This window comes from Artemia franciscana, chromosome 15 (assembly GCF_032884065.1).
Source record: "Artemia franciscana chromosome 15, ASM3288406v1, whole genome shotgun sequence".
Lineage (NCBI taxonomy): Eukaryota > Metazoa > Arthropoda > Branchiopoda > Anostraca > Artemiidae > Artemia > Artemia franciscana.
Genome location: NC_088877.1, coordinates 8,774,988 through 8,801,305, shown reverse-complemented (window position 1 = coordinate 8,801,305; position 26,318 = coordinate 8,774,988). Strand labels below are relative to the sequence as shown.

The 26,318-nt window shown below is 34.2% G+C and overlaps 1 protein-coding gene across 3 annotated transcripts in view; it reads left to right on the top strand.

The window, feature by feature from the left end:
* Positions 1 to 7,078: 7,078 nt before the first annotated feature.
* Positions 7,079 to 26,318, top strand: part of LOC136036010 (uncharacterized) — a 101,895-nt gene continuing 82,655 nt past the window's right edge. Inside the window, exon 1 of one of the 3 annotated variants that reach the window (XM_065717931.1) lies at positions 7,079 to 7,136. The gene's annotated coding sequence lies outside the window, so the exon portion shown is untranslated. Of the gene's footprint in view, positions 7,137 to 7,170; positions 7,191 to 15,301; positions 15,414 to 26,318 lie in introns of those variants that run through there. The other 2 variants (XM_065717933.1, XM_065717932.1) reach the window with 2 other exon arrangements.

Below are 26,318 nucleotides of genomic sequence, written 5' to 3'. Positions count from 1 at the left end.
TTAGTAGTTACAGGAGTAAAAGCAGTAGTATTATGATGCAGATATTGTCTTTTGGTTAGTTCAATATCCCCCACAAGAAGCGTTGTAGGTTTGAATTTCATGTACAAAACTGTTCCTAAGATATTTCTGATATGCCATTTTCACAACCTGCATACGGATGACAGGTTATCATCCGTGCAACAGAAATTTTAGAAATATTCTCTGAAAATTTCACCTTCACACTCTAAGGCAGAGTTGTAATAGTAGTCACAGCAGTAGTATAGCCACTAAACTTAATACAATTAGCCATTGCTGTAATATTGTCAATCTGCTCTTTTTTAACCTGTATATTCGTATACTTTTTGTAATTTTCATCTTAATGCTCTCAACCTTACAAAAACTTGCATAGAAGTAGTAATTGGAGCAATAGAAATAGTAGTATAGAACTAGTAAACGATGCAGTAGTAATGGTAGTATTAGTAGTAGTGCACATACTGCCTTTTGGTCAATTGATCTTCCCCTTTAAGTATTCTCTGAGAGTTCCAACTTAATACAAAAACCAATTCTTAAGATACGCTATTTTCGACATCCTGAATGCACATAGTCTCTTTTGTTAGTTTGAATTTAGCATCAATGTTCTCTAAAATTCTACTTGCACTAACTTAGCCTTGATAGTACTATTATGACAGTCGCTTCGGCGGTATTGAAAGTTGTTGCAGTGCTAGTGTTATATTAGCAGTAGTAGAAGTATCATTATTATTAGTGGTCGTAGCATCTGCTTATTGCCTTGTTGAGCATCGAAATTATAGCAACCATTTCCTGATTATGCTTCAAATAATAATTTCTCACGATCACCTAGAAGATCGGGGAAAGGTATATTCGACCAGAAATAAGGATTTCTGGTACGCTTTATAAGTGGCCAAAAAAATTGGAGGGCAACTAATCCCCCTTCTACACCCTCTTTTACACCAAAGTCGTCTGATCAAAATCTGGGGTAGATATTTTGTTAAGCATAGTCAAAACATCCAATAACTATGCATTTTAGCGTAAGATGACCCTCCGAGGAACGTGGGGGAAAGATTTTGATTTATGAAATTTGTCCCGCTGTTTACGTTACCTTTTCAAGGGAAATTTATACAGGGAGATTTGACTGAATTCCTACTCAAAAGTCTTTTTTTTTTACCTACTTTCTCTTTGCCAACTCAATTTTGCATGTGAATATATTCCAAAGGAATTGTCCGGGGGAAACTTTCAGCGGGTTTGGATTTCTGGTAAAAAGTTTACCCAGAAGGGGGACTTTCGGAGTGATCGGAAAAACGATTAGAAATACTAGTCTTTTTGAAATGAAATTAGGATAATGAGAATTTACTTTAAGATGAATCGTCCGCAAGAAATTTTAAATAGGGGAGGAGGAGGATTTTCAGCGAGTATGGAATCGTCTGGGAGGAAATTTAAGGTCGAACAGGGTGCACTTTACATTAAAAAAATCTTTTATTCAACTTAGAGTAAGTAGCAATATTAAAACTCAAAATGAACAAAAATTATTTAGTATATGAAGGGGTTGTCCCCCTTCAACATTTTGCTGTAAAGTAATTGATATTTGATAAAAAAAAAAATAAAAATTCTACAATGCAATTGCATAGAACTAAACTAAGTTGTTAAGGAGTTAACAAGAACACATACTTATTACCTAAGTTCATGTATTCAAGAATAAACTAATTTTTACCCCACAAAAAACAATTCAAATAAGTAAACCCGGGCTAATATTATTCTAGTATTGACATAGTACGAATAAATTCAAGATAGAAGTACAAATCACATTTGACAAGCACACTGATTTTACTATTGTAAGCCTGTATAGCGAAAACTGCTAGTTTTTCCAAATTATTTCTTCTTTCATTTCATTGCCGTGACAAATACCGCAATTACGGAGATTGATTCTTTTGCATAAGTTAAGGGCAAAGTTGCTTCCGGGTAGGCTATTATATTTTTGTACCCAGCCACTTCGTGTGGAAGGGGACGAGAAAATTGGATCAAGCTGAAACTTCCCAAGTGTTTGGTGATGCTGAAATCAAGAGGACTTCATTTTTAGATTTTAGAAAGAGAGAATTGGTTAATATGTTTCTCATCCTTCTAGTATTTAATCTCTCTGATCAGCAGAGAAACGAACTTCATAATTTTCATGGTCAGGTGGACCCCAACTAAAAAAAAAAAAAAAAAATTTGGAACTAATTTTGGAAACATCGGTCTAGATGCCCAAATATGGGCTTGTATTATTTTTTTATGTCTCCTATAAGCTCTAATTTATGTACTATTTAGACAGGGTAGGCCTTAATGAATGTAATAATAATTTTAATATTGGCTGTATTTACAACTGAAACTGGGCCTATCACTTATGTCTTTTCAGACTGTCTCAGATTTGTAAAGTGTTTAGACATAGACAATCACATAGAGGAGTAGAGTTAGCTCCTTTTATGTCTTCTAAAGACCAGATCATAGTTTGCACTCAGCTGGAGGCAATCCTTATTTCAAGCTATGCGTTTTTGCTTTTCAGAAATTCAAACAAAATTACTATCATAACTAAGACTACTAAAAAAACAAATAATTACAGATTGACAGCTTAATGTATGTAATGATACTCATTTCTAAATATCTTTAGGTTTTAGTTAAGAAATAGAAAATATTAAAAAAAAAGTATTTTCAATGAAATGCAAATTATGGTCTGGTCTTTAGAAGGCAGAATTTAAAAAGAAACTACCTTTTTGTAGTAGTTTCTGTTTGGTTTGAGTTTGACTCGGTCATTTATTTTAATTTGTATTAGTTTTTGCCTTAATTTATCTATTCATGAATTAACCCCTCCCCAGGGCTCCCGCCACATTTTGTAAGAAAAAATTGTTTTGACGTCTTTTTCTGTCTCTCCACCTCTTTCTCTCTCTCTCTCCCTCTCTTCCTGTGCCTTTCTCATTCTGTCTGCCTCTCCCCACAGAAACACTAGCTTACATACTAAGGGCGTCGGCAGAAAATTTTCCAGGGGGCCAGACGATAAAATAGCAATGGTGGTTAGGTGATAGGGAAGATATTTTAGGAATTGTGTCCTACGAATACGTTTATTTCTAAAAACTTGTAGGAAAAAACTCTTAAATAAACAGAGCAATTAAATTGCATACAAAATGAAACAAAATACAGTTAATTTTAAACGACAAGAATTCCTGACAAAGAGATTAGTCTGTTCAATCAATAATAAATTTAATTATCATGCATTTCATCTGAAGCGAAAATCAAACTCAAATCAAAATTACCGAAAGATTTATTGCTTTGGTAGATTATAACATTAGTCTTTACGTAATTTCCTACGCTTTACAATAGTTTACAGAAGCAGTAGAGATACTCAAAAATCATCCTGCCTGCACAGGTACCACGTTTTTATTTTATAAAGACCATGTAAAATGTACCTCTTTCTTAACAGGACAATTCTCCCCCTCGAACTTATATTCCTTATATATTCAGACATTAAAAAAAATAGAATAACGAAATAAAAAACAAAATTTAAAGTTACTATCCAGCTGTCAATTGACCCTCTTTCTTTTTATTATCCTATTCAACTAAATAAAATGATCGGATTCAAAAAAAAAATTTGTCACAAGAGAATCTTATCAAAAAGTCTGTGATGAAAAATTGGAAGTTAAAAGTGACTTGGGCAAATATTCACCAAAGCTAGAAATAGAAATCTCATGGCAACTGCTACATCGGCAGTATTGGCTTTTTATTTTTATTTATTTTTATTTATTATTACGAATAGCGATAAGCATCAATGCTTGTCGCAAAAACACGAAATCATAATACTAATCTAAAGTAAATTAAATTGGCAACGACAAACTAAACACCAAAAACTTCTAAATAACACGAAACTACACAACAAAAGCGTCTAAATAAAAAGGCGTATTTACTAATGCACCCTTAAAAATTCGAACACTCTCTGCCTCAACAACCTCCAAAGGCAAACCATTCCATGGTCCGGCAACTCTACTAACGAAAGATAATTGACCAATTTTTTTCAGTGGTTTTTGGGGATATGATTTATAATCATGCTGACGAGTAGAGTGATAATGGCTAAACTTAAAAAATAAATTTGGTTCAACATTATCCACTCCTTTAATTATACGAAACACATTTACAAGGTCATTGCGACGTCTACGAAACTTCAACGACAGGAGTGGAAGCCTAGAAAGTCTCTGCGGATAGGAAAGGCGCTAAAGGTATGGGGCTAATCTAGTGGCCCTTCTCTGAACCTTTTCTATCCTATGCTCATCCGTTAGACTTAATGGAAACCAAACATAAGTATTAAACTCAAGAAGAGGGCGGACCATTGATTTGTATAGTAGTAAAAAATTACGAAGGTTAAACCTACTAAAGCTTCTCCTTATAGACGATAAACGATAATTTGCATTCTTTGCAATTTCTGAAACATGCTTATCAAATTTCAATTGGGTATCAAAGTAAACGCCAAGGTCTCGCACTATTTCGTTAGAAGGGATTTGTATGCAAAACAGATGGTAAGTATGCACAGGTGGGAATTTACGAGCATAGTGTAGAACAACACACTTAGAATGGTTTATGAACATGGAATTAGATTCGCACCAATAAATTAGAGAGTCAAGATCCTCCTGTAAAAGTTGCATATTGTTTTGGTCTTTTACTGGTAGATAAGGTTTTACATCATCCGCGAACATCTTAGACAGCAGAATGCTGAACAGAGGAAGGCAGATCATTAATAAATAAACAAAATAAAATTAGACCCAGGCAGCTACCCTGGGGGACTCCACTTAACATATCAATTGAGGATGACATAGCTTCACCAACAACAGCCTGCTGAGTTCGTCCATTTAGATAATCAGCAATAAATGCAATTGTTTTTTTTACCCAATTTATAAGCTGCATATTTTTTAAGAAGGATGGGTATTGAGAATTTGTCGAATGCCTTCGAGAAGTCGATGTAAATGCAGTCAAAGGGTATAGCTAAATCGGCAAAACGTTGAAAATCCAAAATTACCTCAAGAAACTGAGTATTACAAGACCTATTTTTTCGAAAACCATGCTGAGAAGGATTCCAAAGATGATTTCCATCAAAATACTTTTGAACGCGTGAAGCAATAAACTGTTCCATCACTCGGCAAAAAATAGACGTAATTGAAATCGGCCGATAATTTTAAAATCCGACTTGGAGCCACTTTTGTGAAGCGGTTTTACTAAGGCCTTCTTCCACCCTGAAGGACACAGTCCATGCGACAAAGATAAGTTAAATAAATAGGTAAGTGGTTCTGCAATTTCATGAGCAATTTGTCTTATCATTATGTTCGGGAAACCGTCTATATCCGGCGCTTTAGACGTATCCAATTTTAAAAGAATAGTATAAATTTCAGTCAATGAGAAATCCGAATCATCAAATGGAACAAGAATGTCCGACGACGCAATCTACTCTACTTGAGATGCAAAATTAACTTCATTTGAATGAATTGGCTGTGTTTTAACAAAACTGAAGAAAAAATTTGATTAAAAATAAGAGCCTTCTCAGAATCACTATTAATCTTTTGGTGTGTATCCTGATGTGTGAACGTAGATGTAGATGGTGCAAGGTTAGGCTTATTCCTATTTTCGTATTTCCAAAATATTTTAGGTGATGCGGTGCTTGAGTGAATAATATGCGACTCAAGCTCTTCACGATTAGCCTTAAAAAGCCGAGTGACCTTGTTTCTCGCTAGTGAGTACGCATGCCATTCACCTGGATCCTCTTGCAACTGAGTATCCAAATGCCCTTGTCTGGCTACTTTACTATGTCTTGACTCAAGGAACTTTGAACTACGACCAACAAGACGAGAAATACACGCTAGAATATTGGCATTATTAACTGGACTCGATAAATTCATAGTAGGACTTCGATAAAAAGCTGGGATACACAAGTAAGTACTATGATATGGCAATTTAACATCAACCAGAAAACACTCCGACGCTGAGTCTACTAACGAATCAACAACCATAGAAAACTTAATGGAACCATGAATATTAATACAAATCCCTCTTTTAGCTGAATTATTAGATACTAAATTATATTGTGGTAGCGGCTGAAAATAAATAGACGGGTCACTGAAATGTTTTGGTAAAACTTCAGTAACAACAATTAAATGTGGTTTACGTAGCTTTATTAGCTCACTAAACTCTTCCCATTTAGATGACAGGCAGTCTGCATTTGTATATGTCACCAAAAATCTATCACTCAGAAACTTCATCTTTTTTAGAGAGTCACTTTTCCATGTTCGTGTGGCTATTTGGGGTGTCACGAAAAGAGTTATTATTCACAAGGGTTAGTCCGTTTTCTAACTGAGTAGCTACATTTCGCAGGGCAAAGTACAAGTAGCTTGTCGTTGAAAAATTTGCAATCGGTCTCGTTTTGTTGCCTACGAGATGACAAAGTAGCGTCTCCAGCTAAACCAAACACGTCAGGTTTTTTGTTTTTCGACAAAATCTGGCACATAAAATGAACTTAAGTTCGAGCTACTAACACTGATTTCCTCGTCCTTTTTCACAAATTTTTCAGTTAGGCTTTTTCTAAGCTCTGACACTTCACCCCTATTAGGCTCTCGGTAAAATACTGGACGTCTGAAAGTGTGCATTATTTTTCAGGTCATTCTCGATTTCAGCTACTTTCCGTTGAATAGGCTCTAATAAAGCGCAAAACTTATCCTCCATCGCCTTAAATGACGTTTGAATTTCAACCCTCAAAATATCTTTTATTTCTGCAGATGTTAGTCCTTGGTTGATCGAGTTTTTCTGTTGTTTACATACGGGACAGAACCAAAGTGACCCGAGCCTCCGAGTCATTTTTGTGAATAAGTTGTATTCCGGCTCTGTCATTTCCAAGCATACGACGCATACCCAGGATTCGCATGAGTCGCAAAGCAATGCAAAATCGTCATCTTGCAATTTGAAGTCACAACCTTTGCACTCATCAGCACCTTTTTTAGGCGAATGTCTTGGTCTTTTTTGGGCAACTGAGTTAGACGATCCTTTATTTTTGTCCATAATTCTACCGTTCTTATAATGACAATAGTGGGCGCGCGCTAGTTTGAAATCAAGCGTACACGTGGGCTAATTGAAACAAGGTGAAACAAAAAAGTCCTTAAATAACAAGATTGACCTTAAAAATGCGAGTTGGGGTAATACACCACTCTATAGGGTCACTTATTAGCAAAGCATGTATGCAGATTGATACTTATTTCCTCTCATTTTTGAAGATTTTTGGATTGCACTTGGTTAAGATAAGAAAAGAGTTAAGATATGTTGATTCTAAATACAAAAAATTCTTTCAGTTTATTGCTACTAACCCATATCCAAAAATATGAGAAAATTTGTCTGATTTTTGACGAAAGGAGAAACACCCCCAAAAAAGCAAGCTGTATTATATAAAATTCTCTTATTAGTAACATCATATCAGAGAACCCTACTGTAGAGGTTTCTATGATGTTTAACTTAAAGCAAATGATTGAGGCTGATGTTGAACTTAAAGACACTTATGTGCATCCCTGTTTTCAAAAGAGCATGATTACAATATTTAAGGAACAGCTAAGATTATTAAGTTGAGACTTTTAGGAAACATGGAATATTGAGCTACATCAGATGATATTATATGCATCCAGGTTTTCAAAGAGGTATATCTGTAACATCTCAGGGATGATATGGATATTAAGTCAAAATTTTCATTCAATGTTTTGGGAGGATGTTGAAATAAGTCAAAAAGACATTGCTTGCATCCAGATTGTCAAAAGGAAGTATGTGAAACCTTTCAAGAAAGGCTAGGATATGAGGTTTGATGTTTCAGGGAATGTTGATAGGGATCTTGAACTTAATCAAAAGACATTATATGCATCCAGGTTGTCAGAACAAAATTTTACTACACTATAATTTCATAATAATTTCGTCAATTTCACAGACAGAAGAGTTTAAGGAGTCAGGAATGAAAATAGTTTTGTTATACCTCAAATAAATATCTAATATTTTAAAAATTATCCCAGGAAGATTGTTTTGAGTTTATTACCTATAAATTAATGCTGAATCAAAATCTAAATTCAAGAACCATTTAAAACCTTGATTTCAGATTGAAAAAAAAATTGTACAGTAACTATATTGAATACAATCAAATAAAATGTCTATAATATCTTATGTAATGTAGAACTGAAATTAAAATTCTGTATTTTTATTCTAAAGCTGAAAACCTTAAGAAATGGAGTAATATTTGTTATATTAGCCAATAATAAAACTTCTACAATTAAGAAAGAACAGAAACTAGTTTTGAAAAACCTTCCAGAAAAAAAAATTTCAAAGAAAAGCAAAAAGCAATTTAAAACTTAAGGCAGGCAGAAATGAAGTCCTACATTAACCCAAACTTAAGACAACCAAAAATCACTATCTCTAGATTACCAAAAATCAGTAATAGAAAATCACTAATATAGACTACTAAAATCTATGTTAAAACAACCAAAGAATAATTTGGAAGCTAAAACAAACAAAAATTATAATGCAAAATTGTAACAAAAGAGAACAAAATCAGAAGAAAATAATCATATCCAGTATAAAGAAAATGGATAATAATATAGATGAATAGATATAAATTCACAAAAAAGCAAGAGCCACAGCCCCTGGAGCTATGTAGTACATATTGAGATGTCTTGCAAGTTATGTTTCTGGGTTCCTTTTTTAGATTCAAAATAAATTGCAAGATAGTTTATTGTTAATAGAATTTTATTTAAAAACAAATGTACCATCTCAGGTCAATGTTCATCAAAGAAGTTGAGTGCCATCTATTTAAAATATCTTATAGACAACTCTAGTGTTAATATTTTGTCATATATAGAGTAAAAAAATGCAAAAAAGCCTGGACCTGTTTTAGCCACAAGTAGCTGTATGGTTAATGGTCAATGTTGACAGATCTACGACTAAAAAAGCATGTACAATTTTTTGGAAGCACATGTCAAGGAAAAAATTATTTAGTAAATGACATTATTTCAGCAACAAAATCAAGATAATTAAACATGGTGAAGTGTTTCATGCTCTTGACTCCTGGAGTAAATGTAGGAAAGGCACAGATATGACAATTAACCAGTATATATGATATATCTCTCACCCTAGGCACTGTATACCGAATAATGTAAGTTTTTCTGTGTGAAACGTCATGGTAGTTTTCTCTTTTCTTCATTTTCATCTTCATGACAAACAGTGAAATTTCCATCCATGACAACGCAAAAGCACATATATTGAGGAAGGGTATATTGTGCACCCTCCAACATCAAACAATCATGATTTTTAAAAGAATTCTAGGGCACTCTTACAGATATTCATTAACATGAGGTATGCATAGAAAGTAAGTTCCATTCATATTATTTTTCAATATTACACTGTGGTGGCAATTCTGTGTATGAGTGGCAGTCATTTTGACTTACGTCAAGCAGAACAAAATTATACCATTTTGAGTTTTCTGGTGATTGGCGTTTATAATAGCACTTGTGTGTAATGCTCAGCTGATTAAAGATTCCGCCGCTAATTTAAATAAATCAAACCATCCTGAATAAAATGGAAACAAAAACAGCATCAAGGAAGAATAAAGAAGCTTGAAACTAAAAAATATATCAGCAGACATATTGAACTAACATAAACAAACTGAGCTAAAATTTATTTTCTATTGAAAATGAGATTGAAACTCGCAATCTTTTTGTGTCAATTTTATATCCACTTATGAATGTTTTTTCATTGAGCTGTGGTGAAGAACAAAAAAGGAAAAAATATATCAGTGCTACCCATGCAAAAGTGATATTCCTTTTTGTTCAAGGTGGGGGGTTGTAACTTGCCTCTATGGGGTTTTCGGCAATGGTGATTCCAATGGTGCAGTCATTTGGATCCAACACTATTTCTGAGGGTTTTCAGGATAAATTACGAAATTTTCTTAAATTTGTTTTAGCAATGAACTTTTACTATTAAGATTAATTGAAATTATAGCTATTATTTCCTGATTATGCTTCAAATGATAATTTCTCACAATCACCTAGAAGATCGGGAAAGGGTACATTCCACCGGAAATAAGAAGACCTAGTGCGCTTTTTAAGTGGCCAAAAAAATTGGAGGGCAACTAGTCCCCTTCCTACACCCCCTTTTCCCCAAAGTCATCCAATTAAAATTCTGGGGTAGACATTTTGTTAAGTATAGTCAAAAGATCGAATAACTATGCATTTAAGTCTAAGATGACCCTATACAGAACATGGGGGAAGGATTTTAATTTATGAAATTTGTCGGTTGTTTTTGTTACCTTTTCAGAGGAAATTTTACACTGGGGGATTTGACAGAATTCCTGCTCACAATTCTTTTTATTTGACTTACTTTCTCTTTGCCAGCTCAATTTTGCATGTGAAGTTGCTTGCTTTAAACTACTAAAAAAAAGCGTATTCATTATTGTTTTCTGGTCCATATCATAAAGCTTTAGTTCAATCACTTCGATTCTGTCTTCCAGAGATGTAATTTGCTTCTTGAGCACAGATAACATTTTTTCCAAAGCACTGAACTTTGCCCAGTATTCAACCAAGATTGAATCATGGATTGTACAAACAATGTCTTCTGTAACTGAAGATGCTAGCCCTGTAGAAGGTACTGTGCTCAAGTTGGCACGAACCCTTTCTTCAATTTCATTTCTCAGACCACTTTGCAGATTTTCAAATTCTTTTTGAGCATTGTTCACAATGGAGGCAAGAGAAGCCCGATCCAAGTTTAACTTTTCTAAGTAAATATCCGGAAAAGTGGTAACTTTGCTGAATGCATTTGCTACTCCTTTGGTTTTTTTTTCTTCACAGCTTCATCAAAGTTTTCTTGGTATGGTTCAAGCTGAGATTCTTGAACCGTTAATACCTCATGCGTGCCGTAACAGAAAACAGCGTAGTGTGATCCGTTTTTCTTTTGAACAGTATCCACAATTCAAACCAGCCATTTTGGATATCCTTTGAATTTTGCAAATGCTAGTCCTCTAATTTCGAATCCTCCAGGCATATCGTATAATTAGAAAATGTTACCTTTTAATTGCCTTTCTTATTTATAGACGTGCCAGACTTCGTCTGGATAAATTAAATTTATCCAGAAAAAGTATCAAAAAAAGATTAAATTTCTTTGTCACTGAATAATTAGATCCAGTACTTTTACATAACGTATAAAGTCACTATTGCGTATCACTGAAATCACTATTCAAAATATAACACTTTTTCAACACTGGTTATCTGAGTCTATTGCATTCAAAAGTGCTCTTATTAGATTTTTGGACAGGCTATTGGTAACTTCAACACTCAGAATTTACCAACTAGCTGAGTTTGTCACTATCAAAAGTGCTTTTATTAAGTTTTTGATACCCAGTCGGTAAGGAAAATATCGGAAATTTTTTAACTAGCTGAGTTTATTTTACTAAAAAACTGCTTTTATTAATTTTTTTTATATCTAGTCGGTAAGTAAAACATTCTGAATTTATCTACTAGCTGATTTTGTTGTACTCAAATGTGCGTCTATTAAATTTCTGGTACTCAGTCTTCCACTAAAACACTAAGAGATTATCAACTTGGCACCATTAGCTGTTTCCCGGTAACTACTCTATAAGTAGAAGAAGAAATCTAATGAAGTATATTAAAAAACTTACAATTACAGGTATTTACAAGTATTGCTAGAATACTTTAGCCTTAGCCAATTGAGAGTAATATTTGTGTTCTTATTTCTTAAATGTGTAGCCCAAAGCTGATTTAAGTAAAGTGAACTTTCGTAAATTACCAAAAAATATTAGTTGGTGCAAATTTTTTTGTATTTATTTGAAAGTCTCTTCACTGTTTCCTTCCAAAAGTTGAGTTTCACAATAATTCAATAGAGATAGGAGTGACAAATAAAGTTTTGATTGATGATATAACTCTCATAATTGAATTGATATTGCTAGGACTTGTTGTTTGGGTGTTCGATAAATCAGCCTTTTTGTATGTGGAGGGGTATGATTCAGGTAAATTGCTTCGAAATCACTTTTTGAAAAATAGTATCCGAATCATTGAGAAACGTGTGAATAATCTCATTAGGAGAAAAACGAGCGTCAACCGGTGTTGCACTTTTTGAAATTGGGATTGCTATTTACCCTACACAAATAAAAATTGCAATGAATAATTAAGTCAAACCTAGAAAGAAGAGCAATTACCACATTCAGTGTGGGGCTAACTTCGACTAAGGATTCTAGGGACTCGACAAAGACAATAACATCTTTTGTGTTTTCTGGTAACAGCTTTTAATTTGATCACTGTGTTTTTCAAATATATAATATCAACTATACAATAAAAAAAAATGATATCTCAAGGTTGATAAATACTTAAAAATGGGAATAGTGCAACCTGCCTTCTTCCCCTTTTTCATAGCCATTAATGTTCGTTCCTAAGACATTGCAGGTACGGCATTTGATAACATGTATAAAGATATTGTCTTTGTGTTTAGCTCTACTCTTTCTCAAAAATTTCCAAAGGCCCTCTATTTTCGACCCCCCTACCCCAACCTCAGCATCTCCTGAAAGTTTCACATTAATATCCAATATACAGGTCAAGTCTTGGTAGGGCTTTGATTGAAATCTATCGTCAATCTTCCTTTATTTGTGGAAATATTTAAAAAAAGAATTACACTTTTTATTTGAACACTGTGGAATGAAACCTTCCCTCTTATTTATAGATTTTTGCTGCGCAACAAGAAAAATTGCAATAATACGCTTAAAAGCACAAATAGTTGAGAGTTTGGGGGGGGGATTTGTGAGTGATAAGAGGATAATCCTAGGAGGAGGCACAAGTGCTACCAGGAGCATTATTTTATCAAAATTTAAGTGGAAATACTACTCATTCTTAATATAATCATTTTAAATGTCTCCTTGCTTCTTAGGGAGCATTAGGGCCCCCTTGCTGCTATTCACAAAATGATTCTTTAAAAATAATTTGTAAAATAAACTTACCTTCAACGACCCCATAATTCAACTTTGAAGTTTCAGATTTCCCCCTACGAATAATTTTTTGGAGATGACGGTCTTTCTCTAAGCATTATTATGCGAATACTAAACTTCGATGTAAAACCGGTTGTTGATGACAGGGGTTATAGCTTCAATCACATTTAAAAAAAAACCTTAGATCGAACGTTTAATAACAACAAATTGTGAGTGAATAATGACCATTTTCAAAATAAACTGAAACTCATTAAATATATAATGAAACTGATACAAATTTATGATTAACTTACTTGTGCTGTGTCTAAATATATAAATTATTTATTTCAAACTGCTCTTCAAAATATATTAGCACATAAAAAATGGATAAAAACGCAAAATAGTACGTTCTTAATGGAAATGATGCAAAAAAGAAAAAAATGAAAATAAATATATCGAAAATAAAGTAGCTAAGTTCCCTGTGGTTATTGCCTTTTTTTAAGTATTTCAATAGAAAAAACCTATACGGCTTACATTGCTATGCTGTATAGCATGAATTAAACTTGTCGTATAGTAAATAATATTATTATTTAATATTATTATATAATATTATTATAGTCTTTGAGTTAGATGTCCTAAAACATCTATGTTCTAACCAGGGGTGATACCCCTCGTTTCCCATTGAATAAATTTTCTATTGAATAAGGGGGAGAGACTGACCGTGGATAAGATTGCTCTACTAACATAGAATGTGGGCCTGGCATAACAGTTCATTGTCCGGTCCCATATTACTCTTTTTTTTTCATTTTTGTCTAGTGTTAACCGTCAACTTTGTGTGAAACATCTGACACAATTGAGCCTAATGAAACTCGTATGTTATCTCCACAAAAATGATGGAATCAGGCTAATAACCTCCGCCTGTACTAACTTTTCCATGGCCAACTAAGGCTTGACTTACTAAAGGAAAGAAATGAAAATAAATCTAAAAATTTAATTTAAATTTAAATTAAAAATTCTACAGGTTTGACAATGTCGCACAATGAGCGATTTTCTGAAAAGTACGAGAAACCACGATTTCTTTGGCTTTGGAATGAGCCAAAATTATGTCATGCTAGATCCACAAAGGAGATACGATTGGGCCCATAATTCCAGTCAATTCTCAATTTTTATCGCAACTATCCTTATTCAAGGCAATTTTAGTCGGCACTTCTGATGTATGAGAAGACATTCATTTAAATTTTGATGGATTTGATGAAGTTGGACAACTTCAGCCTAGCGAATCTGATGGGTTGCTATTTAGGCCATCTACTGACAAATATTTTGCTTAGGGATCAAATCGAAAATTGCCTTTCGAATTTCCCGAAGAGTACGATCAACTTGTAAAACTCCTGTTAAATGTCGGAAATTATGGCTCTTGGATCTACACAAATTTATTTTGGCCCTAGAATTTCCTATCATCAAAATAGAGTTTCTTCAAGCACTGCAAAACCATCTTTAACAAGTCTTCAAGCCCCTCCTGGGATCTATGTGAATTATATGTCTAAGCACATAGATATGGAAGTCGGAATAAACGATTTGTATAAACGATCATACTAAAGGAGATTAGACACATCCCCGTTAGGAGCAAACTACTGAGTGAGTGCATTTTTTAGAACAGACCTTTGTTCAAGAAATCAAGGGTGGCTTAGAAAAATTAAAATTTTTATTTTATTGATATATTGATAAGTTTTTCAACGGAATTTCGGGGGTCCATTAAGAAAACCAACTCAGAAAATTTTATTTTTTTAAATTCAGTTTCTACTGTAATTTACTGTTAAGGGACAAAACGGATTTGAAGGTCCCTATCCTTTTTTATGGCCCCACATAGTATCAAATCGAATATTTAAATAATGCAATTTAAGTTTAATTAAAATACATTTCAACTAAATACAGTTCAAATTAAAAGTCAAATTAAACGGTGATTTTTTTTTTTTTGCTTCAAAAATGAGGCTTGGGTGCGATCAAAATGCAACCTTCTTGGTGTTACCGATGAGTAACCACTGTCCAATTTGACAACTATCGTCTCGCATCATTGTTTGACAAACATGGTAGCATTAAATTGTACAAAATTATTCTCTTTACATTTTTTTTCGAAAAAAAATTTGATGTTTAACCTTTCATTGGGGCACGAAGCTAAGAGGTGCAGCTTTGAGCATATAGGCATATATAAACCAATCCATTAAATAAGTATGCCATAGATTTGTTTTCATAATTAACACTGTCGCTTTCATCTTGGATCCAACCCGAGTGATGCAACCGTTATATAGGCAATCTGCTGCATCTTTTTGTGAGTAATGAAAGCAAAATGTGGAACAGTCTGTAAATTGCATACACATGCAAATCATATCTTGTTATTATTATATATTACGGATATCCTCAACTAGTAGGTTTTAAATAATTTTTTTTTCAGTATAATTTCGTGAATTTGCTGTTAAAACACGCGTTAAAAAAATCTTAGCCGATGTATCTTAGCAGGAACGAGCACAGTGGAGAGAGTTTGGGGCCTGGGCTCCACAAACCTAAAAATTTTTGGAGTTTATGGCTGTTTTTATTCAAATAATCAAATTTTACTATTGGTCTTGCCCATAAAAATTCCTTGTGGTACTTAGCCCCTGCATTACACCCACCAAACTCAAGTTCTTCGTCTGAGTAGAATCGGTTTCTTTCGGTATTTCAGTAGGTACTTAGTGATAATCAGCTTAGCCCGAAAGAGATTTACGTGTATTTTAATTAAGTATTATAATATATATATATATATATATATATATATATATACATATATATACATATAAATATATATATATATATATATATGTATATATATATATATATATATATATATATATATATATATATATATATATATATATATATATATATATATATATATATATATATATATATATCGGTTAGATTAGAAACCATTTAAATACCATTTAATATAATGTGTCAAGCCTTTTAACATGTGTCAAGCCTTTTTTGGGATTTTACAGCACGCAATTATCCGGCCAAGTCACTTCCCAATTATTAACCCATTTTCTGTTTAACATTTTACCCTCTTTGAAGTAATTGGCGATTGTACTGTTATTATATTTTTTTTTTTTTTGTAAAGAAGGTCTGCTTTCCACAGCAAAATAGAATTATCATTGATATTAGGACCTTTATCCCCCCCTTTTCAGAATAAAGTACAGCTTTTAATGGATCAATTTTGGAAACTATCATTTTTCATTAAAATCGACGTTTTCGCAATAAAAGAACTACCCCCCACAGCACCCATATTGCACTATTAACCCTAAAATTTCCCTTTTACTGGGATATAATAGATTCATCACTGGTTCTAAATCGCAATGAACATAACCTGAGACTGAAAACGTACTTATGAGGCTTCAGTCTCCTCCCCCCATCCGCTACAATACTACGGATTAAATTTAATATGTATTTTCCGATATGTGTGCTTTTTGTATTTATTTAGTTACTAAATAAAAAAAAAGTGCTACTTTATATCTGCTGTTTCAAAGGTTCTGCCCCCCCCCCCCGAAAAAATTCCTGCGTACGTGCCTGGTTCTGGGGGGCCTTTTTCCATAATTCTTTGTTGTAGTTTCCATAATTTTCTTACTAAAGTATTATGCTTTCATCATATTTTTGTACATTTAATTAAGATTAACCTGAATTCACTTCTTGAGTATGGTCGACTCCCTTCTTGAGTGTGGTGGCTATAATAAATAATTACCATTTCTGCTTATGCAATCAATTTTGCCACAATTCAGCTACTGAATCCTTCTCTCATTGCCAAAATTTGTTCTGTGGCAAATTTGCGTCAAAGTAAGATATATTCACGCAAAAGGAGGGATACCTTTTGAGCATTCATCTACTGGATCATTTCCTAAGGATTGTAGAAACAGCTAACATAAGTGAGGACAATTTCATATTGTGTTGAGCATCTTTTAGAGGTCGAGTTATTAGTATGTAGTAACTTATTCTTAATATTCTTCCAGAGACTGGAAGAATATTAAGAATAGTTGAGAAAAAGCACCAATTTTTTTTTTCAACGGGGATTCTTATTCTTCCATATATTCTTCCAGAGACTGGAAGAATATTAAGTATAAGTTTATAGTTGAGAAAATGCATCAATTTTTTTTCAACGAGGGAGGGAGGTGAGGGTGGGGTAGTTATGCTGAAGCAAACGATGCGTTACTGCAAAAATCAAATTTTTTCTGGCGGGTGTAAAATTTATCACTTCTGAACAGTTTGGGTATTTAAGAGAGAGAAAAACATGATGGCCCTATAGAGAAAAACATGATGGCCCTATATATATATATATATATATATATATATATATATATATATATATATATATATATATATATATATATATATATATATATATATATATAATATATATATATATATCACTATCTTTATAATTGAGCATTCATTGTATAAGAATGAAGTATCAATTTTTTTTTCAAGAAAACGGCTCCATATTTTTTTCGAGAAATTTGGTATCTTGGGATATTCTCGCAAAAAAAAGAGGAAAAGTTAAAATGGATTTTGGATATTAATTTTGTCAAAATCTCCTCATGTGTAAAATTGCCTCTGAAAACTTTTAATTTCTGTTCGAATGAGCCCTCTTCTGCTTCTCTAGGACCTTTGGTTTTATGTAATTGTTCGGTTACGCTTAAGCTCTTAGCACTCAAAAAGGCTTCCTATCTAATTATACAGCCTTTCTGTTTCTGGGGCTGTTTTTGAAAAATTGGGACGAGTAGTCAACCTTCTCTTACTTTGAGAGGAAAAGAAGGAAACAATCTAAAAACAAAAACAATTAAACACGCGTCCGTGATCCTTCATTTGGCTTAAAATACAAAAATCCACATTTTTGTAGATAGGAGCTTGAAACCAATACAGTAGGGTTCTCTGATAAGCTGAATGCGATAGTTTGACTTGGGGATGTTTCCTCTGTTTTGAAAATAAGACAAATTTTCTCAGGCTCGTAGCTATTGATGGGTAACACTAAACCTAATTTTTTTTTTCTTAAAAAATTGGTACGAATATCCAAACTTTGACTCAAAGAGAAAATTAATGAGGAGGGGGCAACCCTTCACATATGGAATAACTTCTGTTTGTTTTGAGTTTTAACGCTGGTCCTTAATTACAGTAAACAAAACTTGCTTTTATATTTAGTTTCTGATTGTTTCTCAAATAATGCATGTAAATGTGGCTCACCCTCCATGAAATATTCTCTCTTCACGGAAAACTCCTCTGTGGAAATTTCATCCACCGAAAAGTGGAAATTACCTCCACTCTGTTCCATATTCGCTGAAAATCTCCCCCTCCGTAAAATTTCTTGCAGACAATTCATGCAAAAAAATCTTCTTAGCATACTTACATTTGAAAAAGACTTTAATTTTTAATTGGTTTCTCAATCAATCTGGAAACGCCTCCTTCCGTGGCAATTTTTCCTTGGAATCAAAATATGCGGGAAATGGCCTTCGGGTAATTCTTCCAGAACATCTCTACATGCAAAATTGAGTTGGCAAAGATAATGTCAGACAATTAACAATAATTTTATATAAGGATTCTGTTAAATCTCCCAAGTGTAAAAATACCCCCTGGAAAATTCACCCCCTAGGAATTTTCCTCCTCCAAAGAAAATCATCCCTATAAAAACCCACTCCAAGCGAAAACTCCCTCCCCCCAAAAAATCAATGTATACTTCTCAATAACAAATACTATACGGAAACAATAAGCTTCTTCCCACAGGCTATACGGGGTCATTTCAAACAGTTCGTGGTAACGAACTGTAGTAAGGAGCGACCCGGCTCAATAGTAACCAAAACTCTATTATCAATAGTATTATCAAATAGTATGGGTAGCCCTCATATACGGAATAATTTCTGTTTGTTTTAATTTTGCTCTTTACTTACAGTTGAAGAAACGCATTATTCCAATAACAAATATTAAATGTGAACAAATGGCAAATTGCGTAACTTACAGCCCTTATCTCAGGACTATTGAGGGTCATGTCATTTCTAAAGGCGTGGCTACGGGACCTTTCACCTATGCTGAATCAAACGCCTATCAGTAAAATTTTGATCAGATGACTTAGTAGAAAAACGAGGTGCGAATGAGGGGCTAGTTTGCCTCCATTCTTTTGGTCTTCTAAAAAGAGCGCGCGAACTTTTGATTTTTCATTAAATGGACCCTTTCCCAATATTCCAGGATCACTTGTTCGATAAAACTATCCCTGGAAAAAAAAAATGAAAAAAAAAACATACATTCGTGTTCTTTCTTCTGGCAGCAATTTTCAAATTCCACATTTTGTACATAACAGCTTGAAACCTAATAGACCAAATTTTCGCATGTCCTTAGCTTTTGATGGGTAACATTAAACTTAATTAATTTTATATATCTGAAATCAGCATAAAAAGCAAATTCTTTTGATACATCTTCTAGCACAAACATTATATTTTTTATAGTTTTGGTTGCTATTGAGCCGATTCATTAATACTCAGACTAAGGGAATTGGGTTTCAGGGGGTTGCAGCCCTCTAAAAATTTAGAATAATCCTGGATATGCTATTAAACACGAACAGAAATTAAATTAAAAACAAAGATTTTCAAAGGAAACTAAAGAGAGACATTAATGCTTAAAATGAACGGAAATTACTCGACAAACTATATGGCTACCCTCTTCTGAATTCCCCGCTCTTTATGCCTTAATTCATCAAGCCACATTTGAACAAATTAGACCGAAGAATGCTTTGGAATAAATGTCTATTTTAATCCATTATTTTGAATGAGACTACGGAGACAGTATACATTAATCAATTAAGAAGACGAGAGGTCAGACACAGACAGTTTGCTATTTATAGTGCGAGATATTGCCGTACTAGTGTTCACACCTGGAAACTGCTTTGCCCTGTGAAATAAAAGACTATCAAGCAAGGACTCTTGATCATAATCATTAAGCTTCTTTTCTATTCGACCAATTTCAATTTGAGCTCTCAGACTACTTAGAACCTGCTCAATTTTTGTAAACTTTGAATTAAACTCGAGCGAGACCAGATCACAAACCTGGCTGACTATCAGTTCAGTAGCCTTTTTCAGTGACCTTGGGTCTTTGGACTTTTCAGTCACTTTCTTTGTTATATTTTCCTGCAGATCACTTTTTGTCTTCTCCAGCTGGTCCTCAATTGCAACTAATTGCTCGTAAATCGGGGCGATACTTGAAGAAACCGAGCTAGACCCTAATTTTTCACTTGCTTTCAGGGCTAAAAAAAGTCTTAGAAAGAGTTTCGTAAATTTCAGGGGTATTGGCAAGTTCCACAAATGCTTTTTAACAGCAGGCACGAATGAATTTGTCGTTTCACGGTTGTATTCTTGAAAATTTGCATCTATTAACCTAAATTATCGTGACTATGATAATAAAAGACCAGATAAGTGGACTTTCCGCGCAAATCCTTTCCTATTTGCATAATTCTCACGGGCCACAGGGGCTGTTCTTGAATTTAGCCAGTGGAACATCAAACTGCTTCAAACGCTGCACATATATCAAAAACATATATCAAAATGCATCAAAAACTGCACTATATGAAAGGGGTTGTCCCCTCCGCAATCCCTCGCTCTTTACTCTAAAGTTTGACTCTTTACCGCAATTCTACTTTTTAAAACAATTATAAACTTTAGCGTAAAGAGGAGGCATTGCGGAGGGAACAACCCCTTTCATATACGGAGTAATTTCTGTTCGTTTTAAGTTTTAATGTCGCTCCTCACTTTCAGTTAAAAAAGCTAGTTTTTTTTTATTTAATTTCTGAACGTTTTAGAATTAATACATATTTGATTTTGGATCTCCGCGCATAAATTGTTAAAAGGAAATTTGCATATTAATTCTCTTTTTGGCTAAATGGCTTTCTCTTAGTTTTGATCAGATGATTTTGAGAAATAAGTGGTGGGGAAGGAGGCCTAGTTGCCCTCCAATTTTTCGGGTACTTAAAAAGGCAACTAGAACTTTTAATTTTTAATGAACGTTGTTATTAGTAAAAATATATGTAACTTAAGAATTAACTTAACAAACTTTTATATTCTTATATATTTATTATGAATATGAGGGGGTTTGTCCCCTCATTAGTAGCTCGCTCTTTACACTAAATCTTAAGTTTTGTCCCAAATCTTTAAGAATGATCCCTGAATAAGAAAGGCCGTAGAATAAATAGTTGAAATTACTAGAAATACTTTAGCATAAAGACCGAGATATTTATATCCTCCTAAATACCTCGCTCTTTATGTTAAAGTATTTTTAGAACCCCTCATATGCGTAATAATCTCTGTTCGTTTTAGGTTATAATACTACTTTTTACTTTCAATTGAAAAAACTTTTTCATGTTTATTTTTTCATTGTTTTTTTTTATAGTAATGCTAGAAAATCCCACGCCCTGTTCATTGAATTTCTTTTCCCCCCATGACATATTCCCCCAAGGAAAGATCCTTCCACATATCCTCCTCCCCTCAACCCAACCCCCAAACCAAAAAAAAATCCCTGAAAACTTCTGTATACTTCCCAGTAACGATTATTGTATGTAATTAAATAAAAAAGACTAGTTTTTTAATCTGAAAATAAGGAGCGATATTAAAACTTAAAACGAACAGAAATTACTCCATATATGAATTGGGTTTTCTCCTCCGCAATCCCTCGTTCTTTACGCTAAAGTTTTTAATTGTTTTAAAAAGTAGAATTGTGGCAAAGAGTCAAACGTAAAGAGCGAGGGAATGTGGAGGGGACAACCCATTTCATATACGGAGTAATTTCTGTTCGTTTTCAGTTTTAATATCGCTCCTTACTTTCAGTTTAAAAAACTAGCTTTTTTATTTAATTTCTGAACGTTTTTGAATTAATAAATTTTTGATTTTGGCTAAATCTTAAGTTTTGTCCCAATTCTTTAAGAATGACCCCTGAATCAGAAAGGCAGTAGAATAAATAGTTGAAATTACTAAAAATACTTTAGCATAAAGAACAAGGTATTTATCTCCTCCAAAATACCTCGCTCTTTATGCTAAAGTATTTTTAGAACCCCTCATATGCGCAATAATCTCTGTTCATTTTAAGTTTTAATGCTACTCCTTACTTTCAGTTGAAAAAACTTTTTCGTATTTATTTTTTCATTGTTTTTTTATAGTAATGCTAGAAAATCACGTTTCCTTTTCATTGAATTTCTCTTCCCCCATGACCTATTCCTCCAAGAGAAGATACTCCCACATAGCCCCTCCCCTCAACCCCAACCGAAAAAAAAATCCCCCTGAAAACGTCTGTAGCCTACACTTCCCAATAACCATTAACACTGGTGAAAGTTTGTAACTTGGAGCCCCTCCCCCTGGGACTCTGGGGGAGTGAGTCATTCTAAAGACATAGTTAATATGGTTTTCGACTATGCGGAACAAAATGGCTATCTCAAAGTTTGGATTCGATGACTTTCGGAAAAAAAATGAGCGTGGGAGGGGGCCTAGGTGCCCTCCAGATTTTTTTGGTCACTTAAAAAGGGCACAAGAAGTTTTGATTTCCGTTAGAATGAGCCTTTTTGCGAGATTCTAGGACCACTTGTTCGATACGATAACCCCTGGGAAAAAAAACAAAACAGAACAAAAAACAAATAAACACGCACCCGTGATGTGTCTTCTGGCAAAAAAGAATACGAAATTCCACATTTTTGTAGATAGGAGCTTGGAATTTTTGCTAAAGGGTTCTCTGATACGCTGAATGCGATGGTGTGATTTTCTATAAGATTCTTTGACTTTTAGGGGGTGTTTCCCCCTATTTTCCAAAATAAGGCAAATTTTCTCAGGCTCTTAACTTTTGATGACAAAGATTAAATTCGATGAAACCTATATATTTAGAATCAGCATGAAAATTCGATTCTTTTGATGTATCTTTTAGCATAAAAATTCCGTTTTTTAAGAATTTCGTTTACTATTGAGCCGGGTTGCTCCTTACTAAAGTTCGTTACCACGAACTGTTTGAACACTGGTCAAAGTTTGTAACTTGCATCCCCTCCCCCAGGGATTGTGGAGGATTAATTCATCCCTAAAGACATAGTGCCCTCCAATTTTTTCAACACTTAAAAAGGGCACTAGAACTTTTCCTTTCCGTTAAAATGAGGCCTCTTTCGACATTCTAGGATCACTTGGTCGATACGATGACCCCTGGGAAAAAAACAAATAAACACGCACCCGTGATGTGTCTTCTGGCAAAAAAAATACGAAATTCCACATTTTTGTAGATAGGAGCTTGAAATTTTTGCCACAGGTTTCTCTGATACGCTGAATGCGATTGTGTGATTTTCGTTAAGATTCTTTGACTTTTAGTGGGTGTTTCTCCCTATTTTCCAAAATTAGGTAAATTTTTTCAGGCTCGTAACTTTTGATGACAAAGACTAAATTTGATGAAACTTATATAATTAAAACCAGCATGAAAATTTGATTCTTTTGATGTATCTTAGCATCAAAATTCCGTTTTTTAGAGTTTTGTTTACTTTTGAGCTGGGTCGCTCCTTACTACCGTTCGTTACCACGAACTGTTTGATCAATAACATCACCTCTACACGCCCTAGTGTCTTGTAACAAACCTGTCAGATTTCGGTTTACAGTAGAATAATCAATACGGTTAGCTGTCTTACCGTCATTTGAGTACCGTTTTAACTTATGGGCAATTTTACCGTCAAATAATGTAGAGATAACTAGATTGTTATTCCTTCAAAGTTGCAGCATCCGATAACTGTTATTACGTTTTTCTTCCTATACCAATTTCACGTCGGATAGGATACCATTTATTCTTATTTCTACTGACCTGTCCATCAAAATCCTTGAATAAAAAGTACGATACTTCAACTTGGGATCCTGTCCGTATGTTCCTGTAGCTGTTAGTAAAAATTCATCTGAGTCACTACTATCTCCGTCAGTCGGCTCTGCAGGGGCATATTTTACTGTGGCTGATACCTCGTACTTATGACTCTGGAAATGAGCAGTTTTTATTCTATTATCAATAACTTTTCAGCTTAAACAAGGCTTAGTAGCTTCCTTCCTTACCTATCTGCCACATCCTTCCTACCTGAGTAAAGAAATTCTTTATCACCTAATTTCATGTTTTCTACCCCGTAAATATGGGCTTCGGAAATACCTAATATGTCAAGTTCAAAGTGGCTGAATTTATGGGTCGAAATGTCAGTGCAGTAATTAATTTTCAATGTTGTAACGTCCCAAATTGTAATTTTCACATTACTCAAATCAATGAAAATATTATGGCCTCAGGAAAAGAAATGGTCCCAGAACCAGTCCAGGACCAAAGACTAACATGTCTTTTCAAGCCTACACGAAGCGCTTTAGCTGGCTTAGAACCGGACCGCAAGAAGTCTCCTAGGACTCCAAAATGAATGGAGGCTTTATACATTCCTTGGCTCATCTTGCTCACAACGTGGTTTCCCACACTTGACAAAGCTCTTCTATTGACAAGAGCCAAAATTCTGCATAAATAATCCCAAGCCTATTACTTCTTACTCATTAGGTTTCCATGCCTACAAATATTATAGAACTATGGAGAGGCGGCCCGTAACAGATAGCTTATCCAAGAAGACCTTTTTCAGCCTAAAAGAGTCAATCAAAATAAACCAAACCCTGAAGAATTGTTGATTAATCAGAATCCAGTACATATTCTGTGTCGTTTACTAAGCAATAGTTTGGTTAATGGGGCGACACCCCTCAAGGTCACCCTGATGCGATGTTTGCAGTTACGGTTTTGTTTAGATAAACCCGTGAATGGTCCATCCTGACTTCGCTATGAGATCAAGCAAGCAAAATTTACCTTTTGGGGATAGTAGCAGAGGAAGGAGTTTATGACTAAGTGGAGACCCCAACCCATTTTGCATCACAAGAAAAGCTCCAAGATTTTATAGCTAGCTTATCCTCGTTAGGGTATTCGTCAGGAAATGAATGATTGACGGCATGTTCAAACATAAGACGTTTCCCTTTCGACATTCTACTGTCCAAAAGAGCCCAAGCCATGTGATTCTTTTTATTCTTATTGGCTAACGCCTTAAATAATCAATGCCATTTTATGAGGGAATTCACAAAATCCTCTTTGGATCATGATTAGCCTACTGTTTGCGCTACATCTTTGTGGCCTAATCTATTTTAATAACTAGAAAGTGCACTAGAACGTCTATTTTAGCTTGAAAGAGCATACTGCTAATATTTTAAGAAACGTCTATAATGAATGAGATAAATTTATCATAAGGTATTGAGTCCCCTTAAGCAAAATCTTTTTCAAAGCTCAATGTAAAAAATACTAAAAGCAAAGGAACCTACATTTTCCCTCAACATCAGACAAACATAATCAGCTTGAATCTCGAAGTTTCGTAATAAGACAGCTAAATGTTCCATCCAAAGACATGCCACGATTAACTCTCTGTAACGTAATCATATATAAAGCCTAACCTAAATAAAAGCAACTGGTTTGTCTTGAATTGGGTTAAATGCTGCAATGTAATTTCTAGGCATTTCACAGTCGGAAAGAATACAAGAAAATACGCTAAGGCATCAATTTTGGCCTTTATACTTGCTACGAAATGCTTCGTTGATTTATTTATTACAAGCTTTCACAAATTATTAATGTAGACTATAATTTTATTCAAGGGCCGGATGACACATTAAAAAATAGATTTAATGATGAGGATACACCACAGGCATCGTTTCCGCAGGAATGTTCCCATAAATAATTGAGGGAAATACAAAGATAGTTTTAGATGGTAGCCTGAATCTTCGACCAAATACACTGAATGAATGACTGAATACACGTTGACCATCCAGATTGCACCTTTGAATTTAACAGCTGTTACCAGATAATCAAAGGGCCCACCCACTTTCAAAGATCGTATACATAAGGGGTCTATGACATGCAGGACTGATGTATGCCACATCCGGTGGAAAGTATGGCTTGTGTGATACAAAGAGGCAAAACATGGCGTAAGTGTGCCACATGAGGTATATCAGCCGGTATTTTGTGCATAGGTGTAAATCGGTCATATCCGCAGGAATATTCTCAGACGGCTCAGCCATCAAATTACTGGGTGGGAGGGGCGTTGAATAATTAAAAATAAATTTCATTTGAAGATCTGAACAAGAAATATACTGAAACTAAAAAAAGATAGGTTTTCTGGGAGTTGGGGAGCGCAAGGCCCCGACATAAACCCTTAGTTAGCAGTGATTTATACATTGATGATTAAGCGTATTTTGTTTAACATTAA